This window comes from Chrysochloris asiatica, unplaced genomic scaffold (assembly GCF_000296735.1).
Source record: "Chrysochloris asiatica unplaced genomic scaffold, ChrAsi1.0 scaffold00008, whole genome shotgun sequence".
In the NCBI taxonomy this organism is placed as follows: Eukaryota; Metazoa; Chordata; class Mammalia; order Afrosoricida; family Chrysochloridae; genus Chrysochloris; species Chrysochloris asiatica.
Genome location: NW_006408526.1, coordinates 38,719,128 through 38,737,857, shown reverse-complemented (window position 1 = coordinate 38,737,857; position 18,730 = coordinate 38,719,128). Strand labels below are relative to the sequence as shown.

Genomic DNA, 18,730 nt, shown 5'->3' with positions numbered 1-18,730 from the left:
ATGAAGTTTGTTATTGCTTTTTCCATCTCTTTGAAGAATGTCGTTGGGATTTGGATTGGTATTGCATTATATGTGTATATTGCTTTGGGCAGTATTGACATTTTTACAATGTTGAGTCTTCCTATCCAGGAGCATGGTATTTTCTTCCATTTTTGTAAGTCTCTTTTGGTTTCTTGCAGTACATGATTGAATTTTCAAAGACCAGTGACTTATTCATTGCAAATACCTTTTTAAACAACATAAAAGATGACTACACACATAGACCTCACCAGATGGAATACACAGAAATCAAATTGACTACAATTGTGGAAAGAAACAATGGAAAAGCTCCATATCATCAGCCAAAACAAGACCAGGGGCAGACTGTGGAACAGACCATCAATTGTTCATATGCCAGTTCAGGCTGAAGTTGAAGAAAATTAAGACAAGTCTTTGAGAGCCAGAATATGACCTTGAACACATCCCACCTGAATTCAGAGACCATCTCAAGAACAGATTTAATGCATTAGACACTAATGACGGAAGACCTGAAAAGCTGTGGGAATATCATACAGGAAGAAAGAAAAAGGTCGTTTTAAAAAAGACAGGAAAGAAAGAAAAGACAAAAATGGATGTCAGAAGAGACTCTGAAACTTGCTCTTGAGTGTGTTGTTGTTGTTGTTAAGTGCTGTCAGTTCTGACCCATAGTGATCCTGTAAAGAAGATAAAGTGAATGGAAAAAATGATGAAGTAAAAAATCGGAACATCAGCTTTCAAAGGGCAGCTCAAGAAGACAAAGTATTATAATGAAATGTGCAAAGACCTGGAGTTAGAAAACTACAAAGGAAGAACACACTGAGCATTTCTCAAGCTGAAAGAACTGAAGAAAATATTCAAGTCTCAACTTGAAATATTGAAGGATTCTACCCGCAAAGTATTGAATAATGCAGAAAGCATCAAAATAAGATGGAAGAAATCACTGCACCAAAAAGAAATGGTCGATGTACAACTATTTCAAGAGGTAGTAGCACGTGATCAAGAACCAATGGTACTGAAGGAAGAACTGCAAGCAGTACTGAAGGCATTAGTGAAAAGCAAGTCTCCAGGAATTGGCAGAATACAAATTGAAATGTTTCAACAAATTGATGCAATACTAGAAGCACTCACTCATCTATGCTAAGATATTTGGAAGACAGGGCTATGGTCAACTGACTGGAAGTGATCTATGTTTATTTGTACCAATTCCAAAGAGAGGTGAAATGGAATATGGAAATCATTGAACAATATCATTAATCCCACATGTAAGGAAAATTTTGCTTAAGGTAATTCAAAAACTGTTGCAACAGCACATGGACAGGAAACTGTCAGAAATTCAAGCCAGATTCAGAAGAGAATGTGGAACTAGGTATATCACTGCTTACATCAGATGGATCTTAATTGTAAGCAGAGAATATGAGAAAGATATTTACTTGTGCATTTTTGACTATGCAAAAGCTTTTGAGTGTGTGGATCTTGACAAGCTATGGATTAAATTGTGAAGAATGGGTATTCCAGGACCTTTGATTATGTTCATGAGAAGCCTGTAGGGGTTAGAACAAAACAAAGGGAAATTGGATGGTTTAAAATCGGGAACATGTGCACGAGACTTCTATCCTCTCACCATACTTATTCAGTCTGTATGCTGAGTAAGTAATCAGAGAAACTGGATTATATAAAGAAGAACATGGCATTAGGATTGGAGGAAGACTCATTAACAACCTGTGCTATGCATATTATACACAACCTTGCTTACTGGAAACAAAGTGGACTTAAAATACTTAGTGATGAAGATCAAATATTACAGCCTTCAATGGAATGCATTTCTATGTAAAGGAAACAAAGATCCTCACAACTGGACCAATAAAGACCATCATGATAAATGGAGAAAATATTGAAGTTGTCAAAGACTTCATTTCACTTGGATCCTCAATCAACACTCATGGAAGCAACAGTCAAGAAAACTAACAACATATTGCATTAGACAAATCTGCTGCACAAAACCTCTCTAAGGTGTTAAACAACAAAGATATCAGTGTGTCTAACCCAAGCTATGCTATTTTCAATTGCTTCATACACATAGGAAAGTTGGACAATGAATAAGAAAGACCACAGAGGAATCAATCATTTGAATTATGTTTGAGAAGAACATTAAAAGTATCATGGACTGCAAGACGAACAAACAAATCTATGATGGGAAACATACAACCAAAATGCTTATTGTTGTTTTTATGTGCCGTTGAGTCAGTTCTGACTCATAGAGACCCTGCATAGGGTTTCCGAGAAGCCAGAAATACGAGATTTCATCTCTTATACTTTGAATATGTTTTTGGAGGAGCCAGTCCCTGGAGAAGGACATCATGTTTGGTAAAGTGGAGAGTCAGTGAAAAAGAGAAAGACTCCCAAAGAGATGAATTGACACAGTGAGAGCAGCAATGTACTTAAGTAATAACAGTTGTGAAAATGACCAGGATATCAGGCAGTGTTTCGTTTGTGCATAGAATGGCTATGACTAAGAACCAATTGGATGGCACCTAACAGCAACAACATGAGCTTTTAAAACCAAGTCACTGACTTACAAGCTTTCGAGAGAGAACCTAGTTCCAGAGGGTGCGAGGGAAGGTAGAAGCTCCACTTAGTGGTTTCCAACCTGTCTGGACTGGACGGGGCTGATGAAAGGAGATGGGGATAAGACTCTTCTGGTTCAATAGTGAATAATTGTTATCAGGACTGAATGTGAGAGTTGCATATGTAAAGGTAGACATTGTGTAACAAAAGGAGGGGAGTGGTTGATTTTGCAGTCTAGGAGAAGAGGACCCTGGGGCCATCAAGGGAGAAGAGCGGAGTGCTGGACCCTATCCAGAGAAGCAGTGAAGCCAGGGATGGAGGCAGAGACAATGACATGGAGAGATGGAGCAGCTGGGGACTCTGGACTCAGGGAGGGAGAGGGGCTGTGTGCTGACAGCAGGGGGCAGGCTTGCAGGGAGTACCATTTCGTTGTTTGATGATGCATGGAGGGAATTGTAATCATTGCAATGAAACGCAATATGATAGGATGAATGTAAAGCTGATGTTCTCCCATGTAAACTATTACACAGTTCACAATAAAAACTTAAATTTAAAAAAACAAAACAAAACATAACCCAGTCACTACTCACCAAAGTAAGATGTAGATCATTGTCTTCCTAGACTGTTTTGCCAATTGATCATGGTGTCCCCCAAGACTATGGTCCTGAACTCCCAGTCTCAGCTACTCATTCCTTCAAGGTGTTTCAGTATGTCTAAGAAGTTTTATAACTTCTTCTCTTGTATATTCCTGGTGTGGCACTGTATAATCAGCCCTGGACTGCGAACCACAAGGTTGTCAGTTTACACTAACCTCAGAAAATCTATACAGAGTTGCTATGACTCAATGGCACTCAACAACAACAACAATACTCTACCACATTTATGGATATATTTGCAGCAGGATTAAATACTTTTGTTTTTAATGTGTCAGTTCCTACTCATTGAGACCCTTTATAGGATTTCCTAGGAGCAGCTGGTGAGTTTGAATTACCAACCTTGTGGTTTGCAGTCCAATGCTGCATCCTAAAGCACTATTATCAGCAAAAGTGATTAACCATGTGCAAATATCCTCTGCCTAACCTACAATATTTGTGATTACTCCCACTTTTCCTCCCACACCCATTTATATGTTAACGAGATGTTAACATATAACTATATGTTAACGAGATCTTTTGCAGATAAGCCCACATCAATATATCTTTTGATTTCCTGACTACTGCTTACATGGGTCTTGATTGTAGATCCAAGTAGAATGAAATCCTTGACAACTTTAATCTTTTCTTCATTTATCATGATGTTGTTTATTCGTTGTGAGAAGTTTTGCTTTCTCAATGTTGAGATGTGAGCCATATTGAAAGCAGTAGTCTTTGATCTTCATCAGTAACTCCTTCAAGTCTTCTTAGTTCTCAGCAAGCAAAATTGCATCATCTGTACATCACAAGTTGCTAACGAGTCTTCTTCCAGTCCTACTGTGGTACTCTTCTTCATATAGTCCACCTTCTCACATTGTTGTTGTTGTTGTTAAGTGCCATCGAGTCGGTTCCGACCCATAGCAACCCTGTACAGGGTTTCCGAGGATGTAAATCTTTACGGGAGTAGAAAGCCTCATCTTTCTCCCGCGGAGCAGCTGGTAGTTTCGAACCACTGACCTTAAGGTTCGCAGCCCAATTCATAACCACTACGTTACCAGAGCTCCTTCATTAACAGGATATAAATCCATGGAGCTCAGTTAGTTAAACGTTGGGCTGCTAATTGAAAGGTATATGGTTCAAACTCACCAGCCTCTCCCGGGAAAAAAGATGAAGTTGTCTGCTCCCATAATGATTTACAATCTCAGAAACCCTAAGGAGCAGTTTTACTCTGTCCTATAGACTCACTATAAATTGGAATTGACTCAATGGCAGCACAGCCCCTTACTGACAAAGTTAAGAAAATTCAAGGAGATCCCAGAACCAGTGTGAAATTAGCAGCATTACTAATGTCATCACATAATGAAAAAGAAGCTATTTTCTAAGATCCATGTTGCCTTCTAAATCAATATTGTTATTTTCAGATGTAAATAATAGTACAGATTTTATAAAAAATAAAAGGAAGAAATGGTAAGCATAAAAACGTTAGTGATAAAGGGAGAACTACTATTGTTTCAGCTTCTCTGGAATACAGATCCATCCATGACTATTATCCATAATTTACACCAAGAGTAATCTCCCCTTAAGAAACTTTCTATATTATAGGAGTCCTGTTGTGGTGCTATGGGATAAGCACTGGACCACTCGCTGCAAGGTCTGTGGCCCAAACTCCTCCTCGGAAACCCTACCCAGGGTCTCAATGAGTCGGAACTGACTCAATGGCACACAACCACCACTAGTTTTCCTTTTCAATTTCTATTTGATCCCTGTGACTTACCATTGTTGAATTCTTGGGGAAACAGGGAGGTGTGTATAAAAGCCTCTGCCATGGTTTATAGTTTCTACTTCTTGCTGTTTAAAGTCAGTCAAGTAACATTCACAGGCCCACAACTCAACCCACACCAAACCCCAATCTCCTGCTTTTGTCTCTCAGCAAAATTCTACATCTTTCAGAGCCTTCTGATGCTGCTGGTGGTCCTTTTTAAGTCTATAACTTCTGAGATTCCCCAAAACAATATATGGTAGAAATTGGCTTCTCCATTATGAGTGATTAGTCAATTAATCTAAAAAGATGATAAATCATAAAAATGAATACATTCATGAATAAACATTTTAATTTAAAACATATACATCTGTGTTTATCCCCTATTCTGCAGAGACATTATTGTGTGGTGGTTAATCCAAGTAAATTTCAATCTGGTCTGTTAACCCTTTGTGTAACTGGGGATTAGGGAGAGCAAACACTTACAGAGCACTTACTATGTGCTGGTAAATTTCCAAAGTGCTTTACCTATGTTAATAAATTTACTCTTCATAAAAACCTTATGAAGGAGCTACTGATTCTCTCATTTTGTAGGTAAGGAGATTGACGTACAGAAAGGTCAAATAAATTGCCCAGCATAAAACAGCTAAAAAGTAGAACCAGGGTTTAAGCTCAGGCAGATCTGGCTTCCAATTATTGCTCTTAACCACGATGCTGTACTGCCTCTAAACAGAAAATGAAACTTGAGAGTCAGGATATTTTACCTGCCACTACCAAAACAAGTCTAAACTCTGAGCTGCCCTGGGCTTTCTCAACAGATCCAAATGCTCGGCATTTGGCATTGTGTGAAAGTAGAAGATGACTACATCATTACATAACTTCCAAATTACATCACAACATAACTGCAAAACCACTGAGAACTATGGCCCAGCCAGGTTGACATGCAGCCATCACGGCCAATGCTAGTCTTGGCATATCTCAGCATTTGTTGTTGCCAGGCGATGGTAGTCATGTGCCTTGAAGTCGGTCCCGACTTATAGCAACCCTATATAGGGTTTCTGAGACTATAAATCTTTACAGGAGCACAAAGCCTCATCTTTCCCCCATGGAATGGCTGATAGTTTCAAACTGCTGACCTTGAGGTTAGCAGTCTAACTCATAACCACTACGCTACCAGAGCTTCTTCTTGTCAGGTTTTTTTCTATTTTACTATTGCCATAATGCAACATGTCAGATAACAAGATAGTAAATGAGGGGTAGGTGTATTTCAATGACATTCAGCAGATTTGACTGCTTCCCATGTTACTCCATCATAACTCACACTCTACATGGATGCCAGGAAACTTTCTAAATAATAAATTGTATTCAGTTAGTTCCCAGGTCAAAATTGTTCAATAGCTCCCCGCAACCTTAAAGATGGGATATGGATCTTCTAGCTGTGTATACAGGGACCTTTCCTCATGCAGCTTGTAATGTAGTGATAGAAGTGCTCACCTAACTTCAGGAGGGAGGCTGAGAATCAGCATCAGCCCAAGACTTATTCCTATGTAAAGGAGGTCAGACATAACTTCACTCTCCAATTTTTGCAAATTCTGACACAAACCATCTCTCTGACGGCACTCTTTACTTCTCTGCACTGGCCAGATAGAACTCACACACCATACTCATGATTATGGGATTCATTAGGGAAGTTGTTGTTGTTGTTAAGTGCCATCAAGTCAGTTCTGACTCATAACAACCCTGTGTAAAGTTTCCAAGCATCAGCTGGAGGGTTTGAACCACCAACCTTGTGGTAAGTGGTCCAGTACCGATCCTACAGTGCCACACCAGGACTCCATTAGGGAAGTTAATAGGTTACAATTCAAAGTCAGGATCAACTTGGAAATAGCAGGATGCAGGATACAGTTCATCAATCAGCTTCCAACCAGGACAATCTCTCAGTGTCTTCTCAATCCTGCCCACACAGGCCTTGTTCTCAGCCTTTGCCACTGGTCCCGACTCAGGCAATGTGTTACAACTCTTTTGACTCCATTGTAAAGTACCTGGAGGCAGCCCATTCCACTAGCAATCCTCTTGCCTAATGGCACTCAGCTCTTTTGCTTCCTGGGTTGTCAAGGTGACCACAGTATCTTGTTCTACTGCCCTTAGTGCTGCTGTCATCTCCAACGTCACAGCTCTTTCTGTCTTCCGGTTCTAGAAGGTTCTCAGCAGAGGCCCGGGTCCAGAGGATGTGCTCCACTACTGGCTCTTCTCCAAACTCTCTGGGATTGGCTCTTTTATAAGTCTACTCTTCCCACCAAAACCACAAATTGACCTATCCCATAGATAGGTAACAAGTGCCTTACTTGCATAGTATTTGGCCAAATTGTGCAAGGATTTTACACACCCTATTTGCATAGACCAGTCATTCATTTTTTTTGTTTTGTTTTTAAAGTTTTTATTGTGAATTGAGTGAAAGTTTACAGGGCAGATCATCAGTTTTACATTCAACAAATCATATACTTTGTTTCATTCCAATGATTATAATCCCGTCCATGTACCATCAGTTAACGTGTTTACTCTCTATTCATTTTAGCTCTCAGGCCCTCTCTTTCGATGAATCTAGAGTCCTCAGCTGTTCCTTCTCTCCATGTCCCCATCTCTGCCTCCATCTCTAGTGTCACTGCTTCTCTGGATAAGGTCCCGTATTCTGCTCGTGCTCTTCTCCCTTGATGGTCCTAGGGTCCTCGATTTCTGGCCTGCAAGATTAACTACTCCTGCATTTTTGTTACAAAACTTCTACCTTTACAATTGTGACAGCTGCGATTAGTCATGATCACAACTACACACTATTGAATCATAAGAGTCTTGTCCCCATCTCTTTGTACCAGACCCATATAGACAAGATGAAAACTATTCAGTGAGGACTCTATCTCCCCCCCCCCACACACACACACAGTCTCTTAAACTAAACTCCTTCTTGAAACCTTGTAAGCCAGTTGCTTTGTGCCTTTATCACCCCCTCATTTTAGGTACCCAATGTCCAAGTTGGATTCAGAAGAGGCCGTGGAACAAGAGATATCATTGCAGATGTCCGATGGATCTTGGCTGAAAGCAGAGAATACCAGAAGGATGCTTACCTATGCTTTATTGACTACGCGAAGGCTTTTGATTGTGTGGATCATGACAAGCTATGGACAATATTGAGAAGTATGAGTATTCCAGAACATTTAATTGTACTTCTGAGAAATCTGTACCTGGACCAAGAGGCAGTTGTTCGAACAGAGCATGGGAACAGTGAATGTTTTAAAATTGGGAAAGGTGTGCGACAGCGTTGTGTTCTTTCACCATTCTTGTTCAATATGTATGCTGAGCAAATAATAAGAGAAGCTGGGTTCTATGAAAGAAAACGTGGCATCAGGATTGGAGGAAGACTTATTAACAACCTGAGATATGCAGATGATACAACCTTGCTTGCTGAAAGTGAAGAGGACTTAAAATATTTACTGATGAAGATCAAAGAGCACAGCCTTACGTATGGATTACAACTCAATGTAAAGAAAACAAAAATCCTCACCACTGGACCAATAAACAGCATTCTTATCAATGGAGAAGAGATTGAGGTTGTCAAGGACTTCATTCTTCTTGGATCAACTATCAACACTCGCGGAAGCAGCAGTCAAGAGATCAGATGACATATTGTATTGGGCAAATCTGCTGCACAGAAACTTTTTAAAGTACTGAAGAGCAGAGATGTCAGCTTGAGGACTAAGGTGCGCCTGACCCAAGCCATGGTATTTTCAATAACCTCATATGGATACGAAAGCTGGACAGTGAATAAGGAAGATCGTAGAAAAATTGATGCCTTTGAGTTGTGGTGTTGGAGGAGAATACTGAAAGTGTCATGGACTGCCAAAAGAACCAATAGATCTGTTTTGGAAGAAGTGCAACCAGAGTGCTCCTTGGAGGCCAAGATGGCTAAGCTTCGTCTCTTATACTTTGGACACATTGTCCGGAGAGAACAGTCGCTGGAGAAGGATGTCATGCTGGGTAAGGTGGAGGGTCAGAGAAAAAGAGGAAGACCCCCAACGAGATGGATCAGCCAGGTGACATCATTGATGGTGTCAAGTGTGGCGGCGGTAGTGAGGTTGTCCCAGGATCAGGCATTGTTTCGTTCTGCTGTGCATGGGGTCGCTATGAGTCGGTTCCGACTCAATGGCACCTGACAACAGCAACAACAATGACCAAGTTGCCCATCTCTATCTACCTTGTATACAGAAGAGCTAGCATTGATAGTTGATGTGAAGACTTAGAGAAGAAGGTAGTCCAGAGGACTAACAGTCTCATGAGCCCCAGCCTACACTGAGACTAGAAGAACTAGATGGTACTTGGCTACCATTACCAATTATTCTGATCAAGGCCACAATGAATGGACCCTAATAGATTAGGAGGAGAATATAGAATCGAACTCAAGTTCTTAAGAAGTTCAGACTTACTGGAAGACTCCCAAAGACCATCTTTAAACTTTAAACCAAAATTGTCCCTTGAGGTCACCTTTTAACTAAATAACTGATTGTGTCATAACTAAAAGAATGAGTAATTGGCTCCTTTAAAATATCAAATATCTGATACCAAAGGGTTAAAATTTACTCTAAAGCAAAAATGAAAAAGTGAAGAGGCAGGGGCATGATTAGAGCACCGGAAATGGGACAACCAGTGCAGAATAAATGAGAATAGTGACACATTGTGGAAAAAATGGGACCAATATCATTAAATAATTTTTGTAGAAATTTGTTAAATAGGAATCTAATTTCCTGTGCAAACTTTCACCTTAAACACAATAAAATATTATTTAAAAGAAAAGATGAGTGCTCTCATGTTCCTTACACCTACTTTGATGATAGACCTTTGCACATTATATAGAAATCATGTGTTAACTTTTCTATCTTCTCTTGGAAAGCAAAAACTGACTTTCATTTCTGTTTGTGCAACATCTAGCACAACTCCTGGATCAGACTATGAAATAAATATTTACTGAATAGTAATGTAAAGTCTGAAAACTTTTAGGAGGCCATGTAAAAGTTGACTAATGCAGTCAGAGACACTGGTAACTAAATGTAGTGGTAGATAGAATGAAGGAGATTCTGATTTACCAATTCATTAGGCATATTATTTGGGAGAAGGGACCAGAGGATTATTTCTTTGACTAGCTACCACATACCAGAAGCTCCCCAAGAGACATATAAGCAGAGAATAAAGTAAGACCATTGGAATCCTGGTGTGGCGCTGTGGGTTAATGTATCAAACTACAAAGTCATTTGAATTGCAAGATCGGTGGTTCAAGCTCACCAGCTGTTCCTTGGAAACCTATACAGGGTCGCTATGGGTCAGAATCGACTCGACGACACTTAACAACAACAACAAAATAAGACAATTAGTTGAGACTTTAGTCTCAAACCTCATCACAGAACTCCAACGGGTATGACTGAAACCAGGTCTTACCTTCACTCCAAAGTTCAAAATCATTGTCTCAAATCTTAGCATTTCAATGTGAATGAATTTCAGAAGTGCAAAGGGAAAGTTTCTAGTTTCTGTCCCTTTATGGCTGTTCACTATATAGGGACAGGTTATATGTTCCAGTTCTTAAACTATAGTCAGGCTAAGACATTTGTCACAGTTCTTCTCGGAAGGAAATTGCTAATAAGTCTACGTCTTCTAAAAACATCGCAGTCACAGAAGAGGCCATGCCTATGGAAGCTATATGAGGAGATTTCAAACAAGTTCATGGAAACAATCCATTATATTTTAATTCCATTTTGCCATGAACTTTTGAACCCTCTCATATATTTACTACAGATTTTCACAGAGAAGTTGTGTTTTACAGCACACATCTTTGTGGGGTTTTGCAACTAGAACAGTGCCTGGCATATGTTGTTGTTTTTAAATGTCATCAAGTCAGTTCCAACTCATAGTGACCCTGTATAGCACTTCTGAGGAGCAGCTGGTAGGCTTGAACCACCGACCTTGTGGCTCAAACTGACCTTGTAGTCCAGTGCATTTTTCTACAGCAGCATACCAGGATTCCAAAATTATGTATCTGTTGAGTGAATAGATGTGTAAATGAATGAATTTGAAGCCATTTGCCACAACACTTCACTCTGAGTTTCATTTTTCTCCCTAACTAGTCTTTGAGATTCTCTAGTCTCTTGAATATACAATTACCCACCAGAAAGCTGGAATACAGTTAGAACTGAAAACCTGTTGCACCTATAAATATCACATTCAATTTTTTGAAAACCAAGCAATCAATAACTTTTTTTTAAAAGCCCATAATTCTAAACTCAAGGAGCTCTGGTAGCGCAGTGGTTATGAATCATGCTGTGAACCTTAAGGTCAGCAATTCCAAACTACCAGCTGCTCTGCAGGAGAAAGATGAGGCTTTCTGCTCCAGTAAAGATTTACAGCCTCAGAAACCTTGTACAGGGTTGCTATGAGTCAGAACCGACTTGACAGCACTTAACAACAACAAAAAGAATTCTAAACTCTAAATGTATTTAAAGAAATTAAATGATATGTAGAAACATTTTTAAAGAAGTAATCAAGGATGCAGAGCTAATGTAAAAAAAAAAAAATATATATATATATATATGTGTGTGTGTGTGTTATTGTTGTTAGTGCTGTAGAGTAGGTTCTGACTCATAGCAGCCCTATATTAGGTTTCCAAGGAGCAGCTGGTGAGGTTGAACTGCTAACCTTGCAGTTCAAACTGACCTTCCAGTCCAGTGCATTATCCTCTACATATGTGTGTGTATAGCTCTGGTAGCGTAGTGGTTACGAATCGGGCTGCGAACCTTAAGGTCAGCGGTTCGAAACTACCAGCCGCTCCGCGGGAGAAAGATGAGGCTTTCTACTCCCGTAAAGATTTACACCCTCGGAAACCCTGTACAGGGTCGCTATGGGTCGGACCCGACTTGATGGCACTTAACAACAACAACAACAACATGTGGCACTATGGGTTAATGCGCTGGACTCCAGGTTCAACTTGTACCACAAGGTCAGTGTTTCAAACTCACCAGCCACTTCTTGGAAACCCTATAAAGGGTTGTTATGGGTTGTAACTAACTGAATGGCACTTAGCAACAGCAACAACATATACTCTATAACAGAAAACTCAAATAGAAAGTCTAATGGATTATCCAGCTAGTTAATTTTACATCATCCATTTTTTTCATTCTGCCAACACCAGATGGCGACATTTTGTCATGATCAGCTGGGTCCTGGGCGTTAGATAATTTATTCATTCTAAGTATACTGATGAAGTGCAAGGGTTAAAAGCAACAGAGGTAAATGCTATTATATACACAATCCTGAAATAATAGTGGTCTACTGGTAAATCCATGAATAGATACTCAGGCTGAACGGTGTAGGATGGAGAGTGGGAATATAGCTACAAAAATATAGAGATTTGACAGAGCATATTTGTACATAGGTATTTACCTTTGCTGCAATATATCCATGAATGTGGTAGATAGAGCAGGGGGCAAAATTCTGCTAACTTCTTAGACTTTACTAAACATCGTTAAGGAATGAATCTATGGACCTGAGGGCTCAGGACCATACTGCCAGGGCACCATAGCCAATTGACATAACATAGTCCACAAAAGACAATGTTCTCCATCTTACTTTGGTGAGTAATGACTGGGGTCTTAAAAGCTCATGAGCAGCCATCTACAATGCTATTATTAGTCTCTCCCTGTCCAGATAAAAGAAGAGTGATGAAAATTGAATACACTTGGAAACAATTAGTCCAACGGACTATGTACTATGTGAACATCAGTTTCCATGATCCTGAGACCAAAATAACTAGATGGTGCCCAACTTACAATACCAAACGCTCTGAAAGATATCATGCTAAAAAGCCCTGAATGGAGTGGGAGTAAATGCGGACCAAAACTGAGGGCATTAAAAAAAAAAAAGTCCAGTTTTACTGGTCAGACAGAGACGGGTAGAATCCTGGAACTATGACTCTTGTTCACTCTTCAGGTCTGGACCTAAGTTCACCTCCATGGTTCCGTTTTCAGCCAAACAAAAGATAAGTATATAGGGAGGACAACAATACTAGTTAAACAGGCAAACCATAGAATGGCCAACCATTCAAAAGGGAAACATCTACCTAAAGACACTTTTCAGAAGGTTTGGAAAAGAACAGAACACAAGAAAAACAGAGAGGAGTTGTTACAGGAGATTGCAATTCTTGAATGAAATGAAGTGTGTAATTTGTTGAATGTAAAACTGATGATATGCACTGTAAACCTTCACTCAACTCACAATAAAAAGTTTTTTAAAGAGAGTACTGGAAGGAATTATTCTTTTGTTGTTGTAATGTGCCCTTGGGTCAGTTCCGACTCATAGTGACCATATGCACAATAGAATGAACACTGCCAGGTTCAGCGCCATCCTCACAATTACTGTTACCTTTGAGCCAATTGTCGCTGTCATTGTGACAATACATCTCCTTGGGGGCTCTTCCTCTTTTGCACATACCCTCCACTTTACCGAGCATGGTGTCCTTCTCCAAGAGCTGGTCCCTCCTCATAATAAGTCTGAAGTATGAGAGACAAAGTCATGCTATCCTGGCTTCTAAAGAGCATTCTGGTTGTACTTCTTCCACAACAGCTTTGTTTATTCTTCTGGCAGTCCAGGGTACTTTTAATATTCTGCTTCAACACCATAATTCATATGCATCCATTCTTCTGCATTGTCCAATATTTTTATTTCCTTATTCATTGTCTAACTGTCACATGCATATGAGGCTGTTGAAATGCCTCATATATATGTGAAGAGGCTTAGACCTCATACTGACATCTTTGCTCTTTATAGTGCTTTTTAATGAAATATGTCCTTTGATTTCTTGACTGCTGCTTCCATGAGTGCTGAGTGGGGACCCAACCAAAATGAAGTGTTTGAAAACTTCAAGTTTGTTGTTGTTTTTTTAAACTGGGAAAGGATGCAACCCTGGGGCATGCCTTTCTTTATTTTAAACCATTCAGTATCCCCTTGTTCTGTTCTAACCACTTCTTCTTGATCTGTGTACAGTTTCCTCATGAGCACAATTAGTGAAACACATCTTTTTTGTAATGCTATCCAAAGTTTGTCATGATTCACACAGTCAAAAGCCTTTACATAGCCAGTAAAGTATAAGTAAACATCTTTCCAGTGTTCTCTGCTTTCAGCTGAGGTCCATTTGATATTAAAAATGATATTCCAAGTTTGTCATCCTCTTTTGAATCCAGCTTGAATTTCTGGCTGTTCCCTGTTGATGTACTGTTGTTACATCCACTTCTTTACTTATCTTCAAAAAAAGATATTAATGATATTGTTTGATAATTTCTGCTTTCTGTTGGGTTATCTCTCTTTGGAATGGGCACAAATATGGATCTCTTCCAATAATTTGTCCAGGTATCTGTCTTTCAAATTTCTTGGCATAGGTGAGTGACTGCCTCCATCAGGTTCTTGAAAGATTTCTATTTGTATTCCATCAATTCCTGGTGTCTTCATTTTTTGCCAATGTCTTCAGTACAGCTTGGACTTCTTCCTTTAGTACCATCAGTTCTTGATCATATGCTGCTTCTTGAAATTGTTGAATATTGACCCCTTCTTTTTGATACAGTGAATCTGTGTGTTCCACCCATCTTCTTTTGATGTTTTCTGCATCATTCAATATTTTCCCCTTAGAATTCATCAATATCAAAAGTTGAGGGTTGAATTTTTTCTTCGAATCTTTTAACTTGAGAAATGCTTAGCATTTTCCCTTTTGTTTTTCTCAACTCCAAGTCATTGCACATTTCATTATAATTGCCTTTGTCTTCTTGAGCTGCCTTTTGAAAGATGTTCAAATTTTTTACTTTATCATTTCTTCCAATCACTTTAGTTTCTCTACGTTCAAGAGCAAGTTTCAGAGTCTCTTCTGACAGTCACTTTTGTTTTTTCTTGTCTTCATAATGACCTTTTGCTTTCTTTATGTTTGATCTTCTTGATGTCATCCCACAATTGCTATGGTCTTTAGTCATTAGTGTCTAATACATCAAATCTATCTTGCTATGGTCTCTAAATTCAGGTGGGATATATCAAAATTATATCTTGACTCTCATGGACTTGTTTAAAGTTTCTTTGGCTTTAATCTAAATTCATATATGAGTAATTGGTGTTCTGTTCCACAGTTAGCCCCTGGCCTTCTCTATCATCTCTTCCCACAGACTTAGTCAGTCTGATTCCTGTGTATTCCATATGGTGAAGTATAATTGCTTTTCATGTTGTTTAAAAAGGTATTTGCAATGAATAAGTCATTGGTTTTGCACAATTCTATCATGCGATCTCCAGCATCATTTTTATCATCAAGGTAATATTTTCCAACTACTGACCCTTCCTCTTTGTTTCCAACTTTTACAATCCAATCACCAGTAATTACAAATACATCTGGATTGCATGTTTGATCAATTTCAGACTAAAGAAGCTGGTATAATCGATTTCATCATCACTGGCTTTAATGGTTAGTGTGTAAATTTTAATAATAATGTTATTAACTGGTCTTCCTTGTAGGCATATGGATATTATCCTATCACAGACAGCATTGTACTTCATCATAGATCTTGAAATGTGCTTTTTGACCATGAATGTGACACCATTCCTCTTGATTTGTCATTCCCAGAATATTAAACCGTATGATCATCAGATTCAGAATGGCTAATACTAGTCCATTTCAACTCACAAATGCCAAGGATATCAATCTTTATGGATTCCATTTCATTTTGGACAACTTCCAATTTTCCTAAATTCATACTTCATACATTCTATGTTCTGATTATTAATGAATATTTGCAACTGTTTCTCTTCGTTTTCAGTTGTGCCTCTTCAGCAAATGATGGTGCCGATAGGTTTGCTCCATTTAAGTCATTATTGTTGTTGTTAAGTGTCAGTGACTTAGTTCTAAGTCATAGCTACCCTGTATAGGGTTTCTAAAGAGCAATTGGTGACCTTGAACTACCAACCTTGTGGTTCAAACTGACCTTGAGGTTCAGCACATTAACCAGCTGAGCCACACCAGGACTTCAAAGTCATTATGGTCAACTCTAATTTGAGGAAGAGTACTTCCCCAGTCATATTTTGAGTATTTTCCAACCTGAAGGACTCGTTTCCCGGCACTATATCTGACAAGGTGCCACTGCTATTTATAAGATTTTCAGTGGTTAATCATTCAGAAGTAGTGTGCCTCTTCTTCCTTGACTGTCTTAGTCTGGAAGCTCCACCTTACCTGTCCACCCACATCTGATGGTCTTTAAAATTCCAGGGGCATAGTTTCTAGCATCACACCAACACACAAATCACCACAGTACAATAAACTGACAGGCGAGTGGTGGACACCTTATTCCAGGCACTGAGAATTCATAAACGAATGACACACAAATTTTGACTTCAAGTATGTTATAATCCATTGGGAGAGTAGATAATTATACAGATATTTTTAGAGTACGATAATGGTAATATACTTCACCATTATTTCCAAATAGAATTCCAAGTGGAAAATAAACATAAAAAAACTGATTATTAGTCATCAGGAATATGAAAGCTCAGTGAGATACTACTATTCCTATGTTCCCAGTAGAAAGACTAAAATGAAAGGGACTTAGGAAACCAAAGAATGGTAAGTCTGTGAGCAACTAAAAATCCTACACACTGCTAGAGGGACTGTACTTGGTACAGCCACTTTGAAACTTGTTTACTATCATCTACTAAAACTAACCTTACAAATGCCTGCTTGTGGTGATGGTGATGTGCTGTGGAGTTGATTCCGACACTTACTGACCCTGTATACGGTTTCAGAGGCTGTAAATCTTTGCAGGAGCAGACAGTCTCATCTTTCTCCCGCAGAATGGCTGGATGTTTCGGACTGCTGACCTTGAGGTTAGCAGCCTTACTCGTAACTACTACACTACCAGAGCTCCTTTACAAATGCCTATGACCCAGCAATTCTACTTCTGGATATATATCAACAGAAATGAGTATTTGTCTGTATCAAAGATATGTATAGACACGTTCATAGAATCCTATTTATAAAAGTAAAAAACATAACAACTCAAAATTCCATCAATAGTACACAGTATAAATAAATTGTGGTGGATGCACTTTATCTGAAAAGGTAGAATGCTCCATGGTATTGGAGAACAAAATATTGCTACTTGCACCAACGTGGAAGAATTTCACTAAGCATAATGTTGAGTGGGAAGAAGCAAGACCCTAGAGAACACAATACTGTCTGATTCTATTGACGTGATGTCTCAGAACAGGCAAAACTAACCTTCAGAATATCGTTTACTTTGAAAGAGGGTGGATTTTCACTGGAAGGAGGAAAAGTGAGCCTTCTGTTGCACTGGAAATGTTTCATAATTTGGTCTGAGAGTTGTTAAACAGGTATATATGTAAGTATGTAAAAATTCACAGAGTTGTATATGATCTTTATACTTTCTATCATATGTGAGTTACTCCTCAATAAACAAGTAAATTAAAGGAAAATAATAACTAATAGTGTTGAATGTTTATTAGGTGCAAACCATTTTGTTGATATATATTATCTCACTTATTCATCACAATAATTCTATGAGGAATATTCCATTAATAACCCCAGTTTACAGATCAGGAAGCCGAGGTTTAGAAAGGCTCAATAACTTGCCCAGGTGAGCATACATGCATGTGGCAGAGAAAGAACCTAGATCAGTCTGGTTCCAAAGCCCAAGCTCTAGTCCAGTTTTCAATTGTTTCTCCATTTTACCAGGCCCACAGGAAGTGATGAAGCCTGGCTCATGGGGAAGTAACTTAGCAAAGGCTTCAGAGATGAGGATAATACATTTTGGACCAAAACTGTGAGCCAGAATGTTGTCAGTTCCTTTGTTTTTTACTAAAACTATAGCCAGTTGATTCTCACTCATGGTAACCAACTGTATGTCAGAATAGAACTGTGCTCCATCAGGTTCTTGGTGGCTGATTTTTAAGAAGTAGATCACCAGACCTTTCTTCCAAGGTACCTTAAGGTAAACTTCTAATCTTTTTTTTTTTTTTTTTTGCACTGAATCAGTGCAATTATACAAGGTAAGTAAAATACATTGTTACTGGGGTTCCAGTTCATAAATGCACTGGTTTATTCTATACAAAGCGTATTTAAACACATCTCTGAAATCAGTGGATAGCTGCAGACAAGTTCTTACCCTCATCGATGTCTTCAAAAAAAGAATACTTTATGTGCCATAGAAAAAAATTATTTTGAAGTCAGAGCTAATAATACGTTTTTAACTGAACTCCAGTTTTGCTAAAGCTTTTAAGTCATTAAAGCTTTGCAACAAGTTTACAGGAATGCTGCCCCACCATTTTTTAGATAAATTAAACGTTTTAAGGAGAGTCAGGAAGACAGTCAACCTCACGAATTGAAGAAACTGTGGCTGAAGTCCAGAAACTGGCAGAAGACCACAGACTCACCATTGATGTAATAGCTACTGAAGTTGGGATTGTACATGGTTCGGCATTTTCACTTTTAAGAAAACATCTTGGTCTCAGCAAGCTTTCAACTCCATCAGCTGAAACACAAAGAGCTAATCTTCGCCTTCAATCTCTCTCTCTTTCTTAAAATGTGTTTTATTGTGAATTATGTAATAGTTTACATGGGAGAACATTAGCTTTACATCCATCATATCATATATTGTTTCATTGCCATAGTTACAATACCCTC

At 38.8% G+C, this 18,730-nt stretch overlaps 1 pseudogene; it reads right to left on the bottom strand.

The window, feature by feature from the left end:
- The window catches only part of LOC102835864, a 28,895-nt pseudogene extending 10,378 nt beyond the window's left edge, over positions 1–18,517 (bottom strand).
- Positions 18,518–18,730: the final 213 nt, after the last annotated feature.